The sequence below is a fragment of the Podarcis raffonei genome, chromosome 1, assembly GCF_027172205.1.
Source record: "Podarcis raffonei isolate rPodRaf1 chromosome 1, rPodRaf1.pri, whole genome shotgun sequence".
NCBI classification, from domain to species: Eukaryota; Metazoa; Chordata; class Lepidosauria; order Squamata; family Lacertidae; genus Podarcis; species Podarcis raffonei.
Window position 1 is genome coordinate 134,321,786 of NC_070602.1, and position 18,238 is coordinate 134,340,023.

At 44.5% G+C, this 18,238-nt stretch overlaps 1 protein-coding gene across 9 annotated transcripts in view; it reads right to left on the minus strand.

Annotated features, from left to right (window-relative positions):
- Positions 1-9,210, minus strand: part of ADARB1 (adenosine deaminase RNA specific B1) — a 54,195-nt gene extending 44,985 nt beyond the window's left edge. For 6 of the 9 annotated variants that reach the window (XM_053363339.1, XM_053363320.1, XM_053363309.1 and 3 more), the window contains exon 1: positions 9,017-9,210. The gene's annotated coding sequence lies outside the window, so the exon portion shown is untranslated. The remainder of the gene's footprint in view (positions 1-9,016) is intronic. The other 3 variants (XM_053363358.1, XM_053363348.1, XM_053363366.1) reach the window with 1 other exon arrangement.
- Between the last annotated feature and the right edge of the window lie 9,028 nt (positions 9,211-18,238).

Here is an 18,238-nt window from a genome sequence, read left to right on the forward strand (position 1 = left end):
AACAATGAAAATAACCTGCTAGGTACATGCCTAAGGACTGGTTCTTGTATTATGAATACAAAGCAAAAACCATTCAAGTTGTTTGAAGAGAGAGTATTCAGGTTTTTTACAAACACAAGACCAAACGATGGCACAAGTAAAACTTTAGATGTCAAGGCTAGACTGATTTTTCCACAAACAGGCCACAATTATAAACTGATACATATTTTGTAAGTGCATCCAACCTTGCCTAGAAACCAATGATGATCCATACAAATGCATAATTCCCTGAAGGCAACTATTTCATAATTTTACATCTTTAAGAGCACATTCATATGCCCTAGATACAACAGCTGGGTAGCTTTAGGGTTTACTAAAGTCCCCCTACACTGCCATACTATGAGATACATCTGCCAGTCCCAGCCCTGATGTTATGTCATGAGAATCAAGTATATCCCTACCACAAAGTGGTAGTGTGGGTAAGCCAGAGGGAAGAGCAGATTTACAACAAATCCCATGCTCTCGTGGACCTCACTCCCAACACCTGTACTGCAACAGAAGAGGTGATGCACCTTAAATTTCAAACTCCATGTATGCCAGGATCCCTGTTGCCTCCAACCCAGACTGGTGGTTGTTAATTGAATTTATATACACTCTGGAGGTCTCAGAGCAGCTCACAGAACAAAATCAGAACACAAAATATATAATCAAAATAAAACAACAATTGGTTGCTCCTATGCAAGGCATACTCTGTGCAGCACATTGTGGTGCAGAGTAATGATATCATGGTGCTGTTTCCACATCAGCAGGCATTAGATTGGCTCCTTTCACACCTGGCTGACATGGGGATATCCCTGGCATGCCAATCTCTGATTGGTGGGAGTTGACAGTGTTTCCATGAGCACACCAGGTGTGGGGATCAGGGTTGTTCTGCTCTGTTTTTTTGTGCTGGTAGTGCACAGAATCCTGATTAAGTTATATTGGCATACATTGACTGTCAGATTGCCACAATTATAGGACTGTCAGGTAATAGTGAGAAATCTTCCCAACCTAATGCTTTCTATACCCTGCTTTCTTCAAGATAATTATCTAAAGGCTCAGAAAAACACAACAGAAGGCATCCAGTATGAAGCCTAGTGCTGCAATTAGAAAAGAAAAAAGGAAGGAGACATACAAATTATCCACCTATAAATAAATAAGAAATTCAAGATGATTCTGTGCAAAATCAGTATAGCTAAAATAACTTGCATTGCCTTCTGCTGTAAGAAAAGAAGTAAGACCAGAATGGAGTCAACAGCATAGGCTTTTACATAAATTGCCATTCTGCAGTTTGTGTTTGAACTGCCTAGCATTCATATATTTCACCAAGTGATCTTATAGTGATCCAAAGGAATAATCACAGATCCACAAAAACAGGCATCCAAGGTACAAATTCGAAGAGATCTTCATGGTCTTCATGATCTTCATGGGATGCCAACCAAACCGCCATCAAATCACAGAACAGGGCTGTGGGCACAGCTGAACAGTGGCAAAAAGAAGGCTGCTGAAGGGCTGAGTAGAGGCCAATGGGCCCAAGGTTTCACCAGCCCTGCTTTAGATGGTGCACAAAACCAAGCTCCATGCCTGTAATCTAATGACTGAAAATACAGTAGCAACAGATAGAAATACTATATCTAGTCAGATATGACCGCAGTACATTTTAATTATTCAATAACCAGTTTTCTGTTGCTCTTGAAAGTAGTGCAAATGAAAAACCTTACTATAAATTATCTTTGGTTGATCATTTATTTGCCAAGTTTGATTAAAAAGGCAGGATTCAGTAATTTAGATCCACCTGCCCTGCAAAATGGTGTTGCCATCAGCATTTGCCAAACGTAATAATGCCTGACAGCAACACTGTCTTTTGTACTAGTAAGAGGTCATTTGAAAATCAATTGTGCATTCAATTACTTTTCTGTTCCATTTTGAACAGTGTTACTTGTTTCATAATCGTAATGGTTTTATCTGTTTTTATATTTTTTTATAATTGTATATTCTACTGTAACCTGCCCTGGGACCTTATGGTGAAGGACAGGTAAGAAATTATTACAAATAAATAAATACTCACTAGTAGCTATTTACCACCATGAATTTGAGCTAAGGCTCAATTGTTTGCTCAATTTATATCAAATGAAATGGGAGGGGAGAGAGTGACACTGTGCAGCAAAACAGGACTACAACACAGTCTCCCATGCCTATCTTAGGCTAAAGTCCTAACCCACTTAGCTGAGAATATGCTCCAATGATTATAGTAGGACTTAGTTCTGAACAGACATGGTTAGGAGTGAACTGTTAGTAATGAAAAATAAATCCTAAATTTGTGCAAATTCATTTTCAACACCATGAACTATACTGCAAAATATTGCATTCCTGCATTACATTTAAAAGTATAACACTTAAAATATATTTATTTTATTAGTTTGCAGCACTGAACACATGAAATATCCCCCAATCCAGAAGATTAAATTTAGATAATATATCCAAAATAATTTTCAATTAATTAGTTCAAGTAATAGTTCCTATCCCTGACAACCATTTCTACTGAATGAAGTACAAGCAGGTTTTCCTATCCGAACACAATGTGTTTTCAGGAAATTGTTTGTTAGGCAAGCATTTGCACAAAGAGTCTGATGATTTCCATTGATTCCTATGGGAAGATTTCTAATGCGTTACCAACCATGTAACTGTTATCCCAAACTGATGACAAAACGAGGAAAATCCTCTGAAACTTTGCAAAAGGAAACAAGGGGGGAAAGAATGCTTTCTTATTTGTCTGATCTCCCCATTCCCCCTGCCCTGGTTTCTGGCCAAATGGCTGTTGCTAACCAGTAACACAAAAGAGCAAGGCTTCTTTAAAGATGCTTATTTATTTACAGTACTATAATAATAATAGTAGTAATAATATATTATTTATACCCCCCCCAATCTGGCTGAGTTTCCCCAGCCACTCAGCACTGCACGCAGGTCCAGCTGTTTGGATATCTGAATGTGCAGTGTATACAGTGAGGATTGGGTACTAATTCCTCATGTTTGGATAAGTGATTTTTTTGTATAACAAGTGTTTGAATAGAGGGACCGATCCTCTCGTACTATGCAGGTGTACTCCTCCCAGCAGTCATTCCTCCTCTGGTCACTACTGTGAGTACCCAACCTGACTGATTGACTCCGATGCTGTAGTTGTCATCGTAGGGTTAACGTTGCCTGGCTCCGTAGGGTTGACATCGCCTGGCTCTGACCTCATCAGTGGAAAAGGACTCTTCATGCTGCTCAATAAGAAAGGATGCCCACCTAAGCTCCACAAGATTATTGTGTCCTTCCACAAGACGTGCGGCACCGCCCAGTATGATGACTCAGTATGATGCTCAGATGCCTTCCCAATAAAGGATGGTGTGAAGCAGGGCTGTGATCTTGCCCAAACTCTCTTTAGCATATTCTTCTCCCTGGTGCTCTCACGTGCCTTCAACTCAACTGAAGACGGTGTGTACATCCATTCAAGGAGTGACAGGGGTCTGTCCAAACTGGCATATGTCCACACCAAGACAAAAATGTCTTATCCAAGAGGTGTTGTTTGCAGATGACGTGGCCTTGACAGTGCACTCCAAGGAAGCTCTACGGTGTCTCAGAAACTATTCTGCACAAGCCTGCATGGAGTTCAGCGTTACCAGCGTCCTGGATCAGGATGTCGCCAGCATGCCATGCATCAGCACTAGTGACCACATGCTTGAGGTGGTAGATGATTTTGTCTACCTGAGCTCCATCATAACCAGCAACCTCTCCATCGACACTGAGCTGGACAAGCATACTGGCAAGGCAGTATCCCAGGGTCTGGGATAGGGTGACATTAATGACCAATGCAAAAATAAAGATCTACCAGGCTTGCATATTGAACACACTGCTTTATGGTAGTAAGCCTAGTAATGACACCTCAATGCCTTCTACAGGTGATGTGTCAGGAAGATTTTGGGCATCACATGGCAGGACAGAGTGTCAAACAAAGATATGTTTTCCCAAGCCCACATTCCCAGCATGTTTGCACTCCTGTGTAAGCAACGTCCACACTGACTTGGTCATGTCCCAGAATGGAAGATGGCAGGATCCCCAAGGTCATGCTCTACAGAGAGCTGGCTTCAAGCTCCAGGCCCAATGGCAGACAAGCTCTATGTTACATAGATGTCTGCAAACATGACATGAAGGCTGGCAACATTAACCCTGCCATGTGGGATGCCCTTGCAGATGACCACAAGCACCTGGCAACAATCAGCCAGGTTGTGTATCCACACCAGAGGACAGAGGAGGCATGACCGCTGGCAGGAGCACAGAAAGAAGAAATCCCATGGTGCATCTGCAGCAGCACAACCAGGTGCCTTCATCTCACCCAGCTGCAACCAAACATGTCTCTCTCGTATCAGTCTGTACAGCCACAGCTCCCCAACAGTTCATCTTTACATCTGAAGGTGCACAATGTTGCGTTTGCAGACATCTTTTTAACACAGAGTTGGTCTACCAATGGGCCTGCTGCCTGAAGCCAATCCCCATAGAGCATGTCCTTCTTTTTCAATTTAATTTATAAAAGTTCTGACTACTTTGTTAGATGGGAATGCCAGTTTCTCTGTATTGTAAATAGCAGATCAACCAATGGCTACTGATGAATCAGTTTCTAATGAGGACAGTGTCATACTTCTTTTCTGCTTTGATAAGGAACATTAGGTTCCTTTGGAATGACTCTTTGGCTTCACTTTCTGTTGGAACATCAAAGCAAGCATGTACATCATCAATAGAAGGGCCCCAACATCCCGAAAAAAGCACTTGAGAAAATGAGGCTACACTCCTATGCCTATTTTTCTGCAAGAAAGTACCAATGAATGTAACTGGCTGCATTTCTAAACAAACATGCAGAAGATTAAATTGAACTGGACTTACAACACTAACCCTGCAAACCATGGTTATGAACACAAGCTGTGAACATCCATTAGGTTTTGTAATGTAAAGTAACTTTTGGTGATGAGGGTTCAAACTGTTTACTATGTGCTTTCCGTGATGCTAGCTGGTTTCTGTCTCAGCCCCATCTATGCTGGTTTGGTCCACAGAATGGAAAATGGCAGGCTCCCCAAGGACGTGCTTTACGGAGAGCTGACTTCAAGCTCCAGACCCAATGGCAGACTAACTCTGTGTTACAAAGATGTCAAAAAAGTGACATAAAGGCTGGCAGCATTAACCCTGCCATGTGGGAAACACTTGCAGATGACCACAAGCACCTGAGACAATCAGTCAGGTTGTGTATCCACACCACAGACCAGAGGAAGAATAACCACTGGCAGGAGGGCAGAGAGAAGAAACACCATGGCACACCTGCATCAACACAACTGGACACATTCATCTGTCCCAGCTGCAACAAAACATGTCTCTCCCATATCAGACTGTATAGCCACAGCTCTCCAACAGTTTGACTTCACCCCTGAAGGTGCAGTCTTCCACTGCTTCCCAAGATAGACAAATGCCAACTAGGGAAGAAGAAAAAAACAGGTGCTTTGAGCACATCTATGTGGTGGGAAAATGGCCTACTATTTATTTATTTATTTATTTGTTTGTTTGTTTGTTTGTTTGTTTGTTTATTTTAAAAAATTATATACTACTATCTCATAAAGATATATCAAAACAGTTTGCAACAATATAACAAAACCAAACAATAATATTATAAAAAAGTTAAAAGCATGTTAAAAGCAAAAAGAAATTAAAACATCAACAGACCACTGCGGTGGGTATACTCTTAATTGCCTGCATAGGCCTGGTGGAATAGGAAGGGTTTTAGCAGGTGCTTAGAAGTTGGTACAGAATCATAGAACTGTAGAGTTGGAAGGGTCCCCAAGGGTCATCTAGTCCAACCACCTGCAATGCAGAAAGCTCCCGCTAAATCTCTATTGGCAGGGTGCTCCACAGGAGTGGACCTATTGCACTAAAGGTTTAGTTTTTCACTGTTGTCATATCAGCCTCACAAACTCGAGGAACACACAAATATACTCCTGCAGATAATCTCGGTGTTCCAGCTAGAATAGAAGGGTTCAGGTGAACCTTGATGTATCCTGGATCAAAGTTGCTTAGGGCTTTGAAAATCAATAAAATAATGGTGAACCTGGCTCAGCAGCAGATAGGCAGCCAGTGTAGCTGTTTTAATAATGGTGTCTTATGTTCTCAACCAGAAGCTCCCACCAGTATTCTTGCCACAGCATTCTGCACAAGCAGTTGCTTCCTAACCAGACCCAAGGGTAGCCCCACATAGAGTGCATTGTAGTAATCCATCCCCCAAGTTACTTGTGCATGGAACAGTGGTCAGGTTATCCCTGCCCAGGAATGGATGTAGCTGGCAAACCAGATGAAACTGCTAAAAGGCACTTGTAGCTACAAAGGCCTCTGGTGACAAAGATGTATCCTAGAGTACACCCAAATTACACAGACTGCTCTGAAGAGATTGCTCCTTCAGAAGGAGCGCAGCTCTCATCCAGAACAGGCAACTTCCAATTTCCTAAACATGGGAACCACCACCCAAAGGGCCTCCATCGTCCCAAGATTCAAACTCCCTCTCCCCACCTCATGTCTTGCCAGGCTTTGCCTGCAACAGATCACGACTCTGGCTCCTATAACCAACTTCTCCTTAGAACCGGCCTGACTCAGTAAATGCAGCACTGAAGCATGGATTATTATTTATGAGTCATTTTTCTATTAATTGAAATACTAAAGTGATGTATAATTAAAACAACATAAACAAATTAGGAAAATTATTGAGAATGTGATATAAAAGTAAAATGATGGTGTTTGCAATTTGAAAAAACAAAAACAAATAACAACAACATAAACAACAATTCATTACTTGACCATAGCCAAGTAATTACTTTGCACCCTTAGATTCGCAAGTGTAAAATGGGAATTAAAGTGATCTACTGAGGCTCCAATACTTTGGCCACCTCATGAGAAGAGAAGACTCCCTGGAAAAGACCCTGATGTTGGGAAAGGAGAAGGGGACGACAGAGGATGAGATGGTTGGACAGTGTTCTTGAAGCCACAAACATGAGTCTGACCAAACTGCGGGAGGCAGTGGAAGACAGGAGTGCCTGGCGTGCTCTGATCCATGGGGTCACGAAGAGTCGGACACGACTAAACAACAACTTTAGACTAGAGGGCTACTGTATGGATAAAGAAACGTGGAGAATGGAAAGCAACACAGAGATCATTAAACAAAGAAAGGTTGCTTGACTTAGATCTACCTGAAAATCAAGGAAATTATTGGAAAGTAAGAGATTCTAAATACAAATGGATTGCCAGAGTAATATTTTCAACATCCCAACTCCAGTTACATTTTGACCTCACTGAGCATTCAAAAATACAGTTTCTCACACCCAAGTAGCATTCATCTCACATTTAAAATTTTGACACTTCTGAGCTTCTGACACTAAAATTTTGTGTCGTTCTGAGTTTCAAAGAACTGAAAGTACTGTTACCCTGAAATATTTTAAAACAATTACAGACTCAGAAAAACTCTAATGCTGATATATAAGCCTCCCATACATGCTGCTGACTAAAGACATAGTCATTGTCCCCAGCTTGTTGTTGGCTTTTATTAAATTTTATCATTTGTTTTTAGTCACCCTGAATGGCACAAGGAAGGGTGGAATATAAATATTATAAATAAATAAACAAACAATAAACAGAAACACATAAATACATTCCTGTTGTCCTGCTATTCCTCAAGAAAAGAAGCAAAGAAATGCCCTATGAGAATTTCTACAAAGTACATGTATTTCAATTCATAATCCGTATTTCCCAATTTCTGAGCTGTAGCTATAGTTGCCCCTCTCTTGTTGCTTTTTGTGTATACCATAAGAGTCCTTGTTTCTGCTAATGCCAAAGCCGGAATCACTCTTAATAAAGGCCGTAACGTTTTGAGAAGGTTTTCTCTATCTGTAACTGTCTCACTGTATTTACAGGCGCTCACATTTTCTATGAAAGGCAGGGGAATTCTCCCTATTTGTAACTCTCTTTCCCCAAAGCAAAATATTTATTGGCATCAGTAATAAGTGCACTGGAGTTTATTTGAATCTATCCTCAGGAAAGTGAACTAAACCCATGTTTCTATTTTAATCCTATTTTAAACAAAGTTAAAGTAATTTTAACACCGAATACTTTAAGCTCATTTTGATCTTTTTCGCAGCTGAACCAAGACATTTAATCTGACCAACTGTTACTCTTTTATAATCCATATTGCAAACATGCTGCTGACTAAAGCAATAGTCACCGAGCGCCCAACTTGAATCAGCTATACTGTATAGATTTCTAGAATCAGCTGCGATTCAGGCTCCTCACTAGCGAGGAGAAAAGGATCCCCGTGTAAACAGGTAGGGAAGGAGAGCAGGTGCGCAGAAGCAAAGAGGCAGCTGCCTCCCGGGGGTCCCAAGGAGACGCTCCGGAGTCAACCCGCTTTTCGAGGCGCTCAGCGCCCTGGGCGAGGCGGCCCCGATCCCGAGTGGAAAAGGCCAACGAGGCCCGTCGGACTCTCCCCGGCCCGCCCCCCCCCCCCGCGCCGTGCCCAGCAGCGCCCGCCTTCTCCCTGAGGTGCTGGCTTTCTGCTTGCAGGGACCACCGGGGAGCTTGGGGGATTGAAAGCGGCCTCTCCATCCTTCCCCGCTTCTCCTCCTCCTCCGCCTGAAAGCGCCGCCGTCCTCCCCGGCCCGCCGTCACGTGTGGACGCGGCCGCTTCCTCGGCGCGTGGAGGAAGAGCGAGCGCCGCGCAGGCCCGGCCGGCGGGGCGGGCGAGGGGCTTTGCCGCCCGCGCAGCCTTCGCCTGGCTGCCTCCCCGCCCGGGAGACGCGCGGCGGACCTTGGACAGCGGCGGCGGCGGCAGGAGGCGGCGGAGGAGGCTCCCTGGCGACCCCGCTCCCTCAGGCGCTGCACCTGCCTCCGCCGCGCGGCTCCCCCTCGGCCTGGGACGAGGCCCGGCAGAGCCTACCTCGCAGGGCGCCCGGCGGAGGCGACCACCCAGACGCTTCCCCGCCGCCGGATCCGCGCAGCCTCCCGCCTCTGCCCCTCGCCGCGCCGGCCCAGTCAGTCAGTCAGCCGAAGGCGGGCGCGCTCTCGCTCCTCGCTGGCTCTTTCCGTGGCCGCGCCCGGCGCCAGCCCCGCGGGACGACGCTGCGACGGGCGGCCCTGTGTGGCGCGGGAGGAGCGAGGGGAGGAGTCACGGGGAAGGACCGCCCAGCAGGCGCGCATGCGTGGCTGGGGGGGTGCGCGCCCGGTGCTCTCCGCCTCCCTCCCCCTCCCCCCCGGACCCCGAGGGGAGTCCGCGCGCGGGGCTCTCCGTGGGCGGGAAAAGGGTCTCTCTCGGGGGGCGGCCGCTGCTCTGGCTCCCCCCCCCCCGGAACCGGGTCTTCCTTGCGCTCTCCTCCCTCTTGCGCTCTGCTTTTCCCTCCGAAGAGCCCCCTGCTCCCTGGAATCGAGGATTATCCTGCCGGGATCCACAGGGTCTCGCCAGATCCGCCTTCGGCCGCCTCTTCCTCCCCACACCATCCCAGGAGCGCGACGTGGAAGTGTGTGGACACCTGCAGAGGTCAGGGATGCTTCTCAAGCCGCCAAGAGGCAAAGCCAGCGTCCCTCTCATCTGGCCCAGGAGTCCCATGTGCGCCACTTCTCAACAACAAATAATGCACAGAACAGGGTATGCAACCCAAGTGAATCACTATTTTAAGCCATTCCGGGGGGGGGGGCGAGATAAAACCTATTCTTAAATCTTTCCTACTGAAAATGACCTAAAAGTGTTACATTTGGACAGATCGCTCCCATAACTAATGTTGCATCATCTCACTATTTGCAGCAAGCATATACATTCTTTTCCACGGTTAACTTTTGTATACTTTCAGAGCACCAAAGGTTTATTTCCTAATTGCTTACTGATCTGCTGGTGAAGCAAGTTTTCTCCTGACTCCCCTTTGAACCGTCAACATATCCTTTAACATCCTTTTCACACTAATCAATAAGTTACATTTGTTTGTTTATTTATTTATTTAGCTATTTACCCACAACCTAAAGCTCTCCCCCCCCCATGAAATGTTCTTATAAATGCCAGGCCATCTCTTTTCTCTGCCTGGAGAGGAACAGATTGCTCTTGCCAGAGGTCAGACGGGATGGACTTGAGAGGGCTCCCGTTTTCCACCATTCTGTCTGTCTTGACTGTCCCCCACCCCCGTTTCTTTTTCATCCTGCCTTCCTAAACTTTCTCTCCAGGCTTCCCCTATCAGCATAAAATTGGGCAGAAGAAGCTTGGTTCCCCACCCCGATCCAATGCGGGGGGGGGGACAAGCAGTTGTAGACAACCTTATTTTAAAAGTTCTCTTCATGTAACTTTAGTACAATTACATCCTCTGTATATCATTTATATCAGAAGTGGGGAGATGATAAATTATGCTGTACCATGCAGCACTAGGGACGCGGGTGGCGCTGTGGGTAAAACCTCAGTGCCTAGGACTTGCTGATCGTAAGGTCGGCGGTTCGAATCCCCGCGGCGGGGTGAGCTCCCGTCGTTCGGTCCCAGCTCCTGCCCACCTAGCAGTTCGAAAGCACTCTTAAGTGCAAGTAGATAAATAGATACCGCTTTATAGCGGGAAGGTAAACGGCATTTCCGTGTGCTGCGCTGGTGCTGGCTCGCCAGAGCGGCTTCGTCACGCTGGCCACGTGACCTGGAAGTGTTTTCGGACGGCACTGGCCCCCGGCCTCTTAAGTGAGATGGGCGCACAACCCTAGAGTCGGACACGACTGGCCCGTACGGGCAGGGGTACCTTTACCTTTACCTTTATGCAGCACTGGTGCCTGCTAGTTGACGAGGCTCTTGCAAATAAAGCTACTGGACTTTAGCAATGTGCTTCTTGTGCTCTTGGGCAAAGTGCAAGCACGGGTTGATACAAAGCAGTTATGCCTTTACTATTAAGAGAACTTCTGTGTGCATTCTTGCTTTGTCAAATTTAAGTCAACTGTCCCTTGATTTATATCGGAGACCGTTGGGTCATGAGGCCACCAGCTTTGGGCAAAGCTGTTGCCAATAGTTTGGACAGGTTGCACAGACCAAAGGGACCCTCCATTTGACATCTGGGATGGGACACAATCTTCTGATGAAACACTTGTTTTATCCACAAAGGTTGCAATGTGCCTAGAGAAAGGCACAACCCTTTTTCAATTAGATGCATGTTTCTGGCCGACCGTATTCTCCACCTTTCAATAGCTATATCTCTACCCAGAGAGCTCTGTATAATAAAGGGGCTCTATTCACTCTCTGTTTCCATGGCTTTCTACCCTTCTCCCAGAAGCAGAAGCATGTTGGAAACAGATGCTGCAGCAGGGCTTCTTGGGTGCTCACCACGGCAGTGCCAGGGAGCCCAGGAAGTGGTGGAAGGAGCCCACTGCCTGCAGAACAGGGACGTCTTTACCTGGGGGTGCAAGGGGTGCGGGTTACCCGGGCACTGAATTATGGGGAGTGCCAGCCGCTGAAGCCACCTAAGCTCTTAACTATCTACCTGTTATGAAATAATAAATAATTTTGATCAAGTTAGAAAAACAAAATACATATATACCTAGGTATTGCCGAAATGTATACCTACTGTTTCACTAAAAGACTTTCGATTTTGTGCACTCATTTAACAAAGATGCGCTGCAGCAGCAGCAGCAGTGGCACTTGTCATTCGCAACGGCGGCGCTTGACTCAACGACGGCTCTTGTCAGACTCAACAACAACGCTTTCATTCTCAACGGCGCCGTGCACGCGAAATTAACTCTTACATCAAAATATGTTACGTATTGTATTGAGCTGCACTGCTATGCGGCAGCAGGGTCAGCAGCACCTTTGACACAACTGATGTTTCTCCTAAGTAGGTGCCTAAACAATACTTCTAAGTTTAAGTGTGGTAGTGTTGTATACTTAAGTGTATTGTAAATAAATGAGCAAATAAAAAAGTTTGTTTCCTTTCCTTCCCTTCTTTCGTAAACAAGAGATAAGGCATAAGCACTAATAAAAGTTAATTTGGGGGCTAAACTAAATTTTGGGGTGCTGGGCGGATCTTTGCACCCTGGTGTCGCATATGCCAAAGACTGCGCTGCTGCAGAATGTGGGAGTCGAAGCAGGTGGGGATATCACATCCTCACCGCACTGCATGCAACCTGCAATAGCACTGGACCAGGGGAAAAGTTCTCTGCGGGACCAAAAAGGGGCATCCATATAGTAGGCATCTTGCTTTATAGTTAGCAAGTTCCTCGTGCCTCACGTCCTACCTCTGCTTTGCTTTTCACAGCTTCACCTAGACATGCAGTGTTGCCACCTCACATCCCAGACCACATGCACCACCCCCAGCCAGCCCCACAAAGGCTCTGCATTTGAGCTCGTGTTCTGGTGAGATACCAGGGGAAAATGCTGTGCATATGACTATAGCAGTAGTAGTTTTCAATTTATATACCACCCTGTATGCAAAGATCCCAGGAAGGTGTACATCATTAGAAACACATGACGAAACATCAATGATAAACACATAATAAAAAGCACACTGACAGCCTAATAATGACATAGTCATCATAATACCAGTCCTCTCCCCCATGCTTTCGCAGGCCATTGATTATGTAATAGCCGTAGGCCTGGGTAAAGAGGAATGTTTTTGTCTGGCGCCTAAAGACATGTCACGATGGTGCCAGGAAAACCTCTCTGGGGAGTTCAGAAAAGGCCTGTTCTCTTCTTGTCACCCTCCGAACCTCTCTGGGAGAGAAGGGACCCCAATGACAAGTGCAGGGTCCTGGTCAGTTAAGCAGCCCTTAAGGTATTGAGGTCCTGAGTCGAGTAAGGCTTTAGAGCACTTTGAATTGGGCCCCAAAACACCAGCACTTTGAATTGGGCCCCAAAACTAATGGGCAGCCAGTGACAGGATTAGTGTTATACAGGGCCGTAGCTAGGGGGGGGTGAGGTGGGCCCCCGCCAGGGACGCAAGCAAGGGGGGGCACAAAACTGTCCATAAATATTGATCATTGCCTCAAAAGAAATGGTTTTATATAGAGGGTGAATTGAATGGGTGCGGGGGGGGGGTGGAGGAGAGGCGGAAATAAGAGCCAATTTGTCTGTGGCTGGAGGACACAATCTTAACGGTTCTGCCAGGGGCGCAAGATCACCCAGCCACAGCTCTGGTGTTATATGCTCAAGGTGTCGTGTTCTGGTGCACACTCTGGTCATTTTGCACCAGCTGTGGTGGGAGTAGATTTTAGTGGAGAGGGACTCTAAACTGTTTCTATTTGCTTTATGGAAGTGTGATGGAATGCCTATAGGAAAGTCAACGGCAGCAGGTGAAAGGAAGTAGACGGGGAGAAGACAGGAAGGTAGAGTAAGTGAGATGGTAGAAGAAGCTGTGAGTAGAGGAATTCGTGAGAGAGAGAATTGTGAAAGATGAACTAGGTAACAGGACAGGGAGAAAAGGCACCAGCAGGCAATGAAAGAGAGAGAGAGAGTGAGAGCAAAAGGAAAGACAGACACTAGTTTTGATTTAATAGCAATGTGACACTTTATTGTGAAATACCATTTTAGGGTTAACAATGTGCATTATTAGCATTATTAAGTATAAACAAAAAGTTAAAATGGGTCCCATGTTGGGAGTCAGAAGTTGGTCTTGGGTTTGGACAGATTGCTGGCTTATCTCAATTAATAATAGAAGGCCTACAAGAATGACCTTCTCTTAGGCCACAGCATTCTTATTGGTATTCAGTTTACATTAGACCTGGTCTCAGGGCTGAGGCCTCCCATATGAGAAAAGCTTTTTTATCCAGATTCCTAACAAAGTACTTTTAAATTGTTATTTGCAAAGTTAGCTCATTCTTTCAGTCTTAAAACTTGTTTAATTGAAGCTTACTGAAACTACCAATAGCAATGTGACACTTTATTTATCTCTCTGGAGATAGTAGATAATTTATAATTTCTTGTCTCCAAAGGCAGGTACGATTGGGATCATGATGGGAGGAATATCCATCTCTCCTTGATTGGTCCTGCTTTTCAATATGCAACTGTAAATGTTTGTGTAATCTGTCCTCCTTTTAGAGCTATGATGATATATAATTCCAAATAAATATACCTATTCACTCATTGTCAATGTTAGTATTTTTGTTGACTGACAAATAATGTTGTTTATTTGCTTCATGTATTTAATGTGGTTTTAAATATGCCCAAGAGGCTCTCTTATTCTAAACACGTTAAATCAATATAATTTACTTTCAGCTAATGGCCAGGATCCAAAGCACTGCACAACTAGTTACATGGCAGGGGGCCACTTTCAGCAAATGTTTCTTCAACAGAAGCCTTGCAGGTCACAAGACAAGCCAATTGTGAAGCAGAGCAAAGAGGATTTTGAAGTAGCCTGGCTTTGCAATGTTCAGTGAGAAGAAACACTATTTTAAAAATAATCTGGGACTATCTTTATAGACTTTGAAATATCCCTTTGGATCCTGGCAAATGTGTTTGACCCCAGTACTGCTGGTAGAACTGTCTTTTTACCCCTTGGATTATCTATCTAGTCTTGCAGAATATTTCTTTGGCCATTCACTCTGTAACTAGACTTTTGTTGCTGTTTAAGGATTTAATTTAAGAGCCTCATCCGCCTGCATATTAAGAATTGAGCTGCCTCATTCCACTTCAGTGAAGCAATAAAATGTTTTCTGATGAATCACAGTGAATGCCATATGAATATTTATAGACATCTTAAGTTTTCTATAGACATCTTAAGTTTTCTTAAGTTTTTCCAACCAGATCGACAGGGTATATTGATGATGATGATGATGAGGATGATGAGGATGATGTTAAAGAGGAGTAAGCAGAAACTTTGATTTGTGGGGGTGAAATTTACCTCAGGTTTGTTTTTGGTTACAGCTCATTGTTAGTCTGGAGAGAGTATAAGCAGAAGCCTGGGTTCAGATGACTCACTAAGTTAAACCTTGGCTTAGCTCCTGGAATTCAGTGGGGCTTACTTCTGAGTAATGCACAGAAGTTGCCACACAGGACAGTTAACAAGGTCCCACCTAAATTTGCAGACTTTTGAGGGAAGATTATTTCCTTCCCCCAAGCTTATTTACTTCTCCATCTTTTTTTCTAGAATGTGGAAAATGATGTATGGCTACTACATAGAGTAGAACCTGGAAAACCAGGATACCACTCACCACTCAACCATGAAACTCCCTGGGTGACCTTGGCCAGTCACTCTCAGTCTATCCTTACAGAGTTCTTGTGAAAAGGGGAGAAGGAGATCCACCAAGCCTCCTTGAGCTTTTTGGACAAAAGGCGGAACTGATCTTAAAAGTAATAATAATAAAAAAAAGTTGTGTATCCACAAAAAGTTTTTAGCAGGGGCAGAAAATAGTACAGTGAAGACGCCTGCCTGTTGTCAGTAGACAGGAAGTTCCAAAGCACAGGTTCGCTGTCAGGCTAAGGAATCCTCCACAGATGCAGAGGGGGTCTTATATGGCACCTGTGGCGCTTCCAGTTCCACTGACCGAAGCAGCGGATAGGTACATGGGTGGTAAGGCAATCTCCCAGGGAAACTGGTCCCAAGTTGTCAAGGGCTTTCTGCTCTAATTGTAACTCCTTGGACTGACCTGGTAGCAAATCAGCAGTCAGTGAGGGTCTCCGAGCAGAGGAGTTAGATGCTGACAGGATTTATGGTTTCCCTCAGGTGCCAAAATGTATTGGGCTGGCCCTGGTTCCAGTATAATGGACTGATTTGCAGCCTATATTATTGTAGCTCGCTGATTTGGTCAACACTGGCTGCATGCACCCAGCAAAGGTAAATGGACTTGCTACACTCATTTCCTTGCTTCCCCAAATGTGAAGATAACTTTGCTTGTGGCACTGCAGCAGCAGCAGGGATGGGAAGGGGCACCTGCAGTTTTGGCAGCATGCATTAGTGCACTCTGTGCTCACCTTTAAAGTATAGTTTTTATCTTAAGCAAGGTGGTACCAATAGGAATCGCCATAAAGACTTTTAGGGGTTATGTCCTCCTTCAAGGGTATATTTCTGGGCTCCTTTATTTGAAATAAAACGCTGTGTTTAAGGTTGGTTGTGTGCCAATGCACTACTGCTCTTCAGTAACTACATTGTGCTGCAAGTGCTGGCTGGTTCTTTGGCAATGCACCTCCCAAGTGGCAGAATCCTTGAGAGTCTTATGACTGGTAATGAGATAGGGAGTAGATGGACCACAGATCCCAGCAAATCTGTCATGTCCTATGTCGTCTGTCTGTGGTCTCCCTTCTAAACCAGAGATGGATGGAAATAGGAAATGACTCTGTTGTCCCATGGAAGCAATGTAAAGAGACTGCAAAGCCCTGTGCCCATGATGTGACTATACACCAGACCTGACGTCTGCCAGTTATTCATAAGTGGATCCATGAGCAGCAAAAAAATCTGTTAGGCAGGATGTGTTAGTTTGAAGAGAGAATCTTCTGGGTGACTTACTGTACTTCCTACTCTCTCAAGAAATGTCTGCTTCAGGTTTGTCATGTGCCTTCCATCAACAAGTGTCAGATTCATGACATGATCACAAATATAAACAGTGGAGAAACACACACGCAGAGTAATGCAATACTTCACCCCACTTTTCCAAGCAAGTAGAAGTGCTGGGGTATTGTTGATGTTGTTGTTGGCATCTGTCTGTCTCAAGAAAGAAAGGAGTGTGCCTCTGTGGATGAAGTCAAACTGCTGTGTCAGCAGCACTGAAGTGACCACAAGCTTGGGCCGTGTGTCTAGAGAGCCAGGGCTGCCCACGACAAGAACCACCCCCCTGCCTCACTGATGTGGTCCAAAGGAAAGCAGAATAACATGTTTGGCACCAGCTTGGCTGCAGGAGTTGTGGGAAGGAGGGATACAAGGCGCCACCCAACAGACTTGGGGACTCCACTCCAGATTTGATTTTATTTTAAATGATATTTATTGAGAATTTAGAGATTACAAAAAAAGAAAAACAAAAAACAAACAGCAAAAAAGTTACATTACAATATCTTAAAAAAGAAAAAAAAAGATAGAAAAAAAGAGAAAAAAGAAAAATACAGCAATAAAAAATAAAACACACATCCAATATTCCATCTCTTTGTCTTTCATTTACTTGTTTCATCGACTTCCTCACACCTCCCTTTTTGTATTCTAATTTAATTATTTGTTTCAGCAAATTCTTTCCATCTTTCTCAATTTTTATTGGATAGTTTATCTTAACAGTCTAACCTATCAATTAACTCAGCAAATCCTTTTCATCTTTCAGAATATTCTGTCATTCAATTTACCTTAATTTATTTTAACCTTATCTTTCGATACAATACCTTAAATCCTAGAACTTAATACTTATTTATATATATCTCCTAATATCATTTCTACTAAAGCCAAATAATTTCATTCCACCATTTTTCCTAATTCCTAAAATAGATTTTACCCTAATTCCCAAAATAAATTTTTAAAACTTTCTTCCAATCTTCATCCAACGTCCCTTCTTCCTGGTCTCGGGTTATGTCAGGCCTTACTGTCCTTTCCATCTAGTCCATCAACCTGGTAGTCTTATGTCCGAGGCTCTTAAGTCTTTTCCATGTCCCTTCTGCAGTTCTTCTTCTTGTTTATACCAGCACTTTGCCTTATCTTTTGTTGGTCTCTTTCTTAATTTCTTTCCTTTCTCATTGAGGAATAGGTCTCGGGGGAACTCCAACCCAAAAATATCTCCCTCTCCCCTCATCAGATCAGCCCATTCCCCACAGTCCCATTCCCCACAGTCAACCGGGTAGTCCAAAAAATATTTAAATGCATGTTTCAAAGTCCCTCCAAAATTAAGGACCCCCACAACTCCAGACCCCCCCTGGCCCACTCCAGGTTCAATCCTCAAAAACAGTGGCTTGTGCTCCTGCAGGGCCTCGGTTCTATCCATTTGTGTTGCTTGAGGTTCAACAGCAACCTCCTCCATTGTCTTCTGTATTTGCACTTGCTCTGTCAAAACAGGTTCCTGGGTTGGGTCCTGAGTGGTTTCTATATAAGTATTCACTGTTTGTCCAAAATTTTGAACTGCAACAGTCATCAGATTCACCTTCCAACAAGGCATTTGTCTTGCAAAAAGCAAGCACCAAAACTTCTTCTATATCCATTTTTGTTCAAGGTCAGAGTCTGGTCTCACGATCCTAATCTCCACAGCTGTG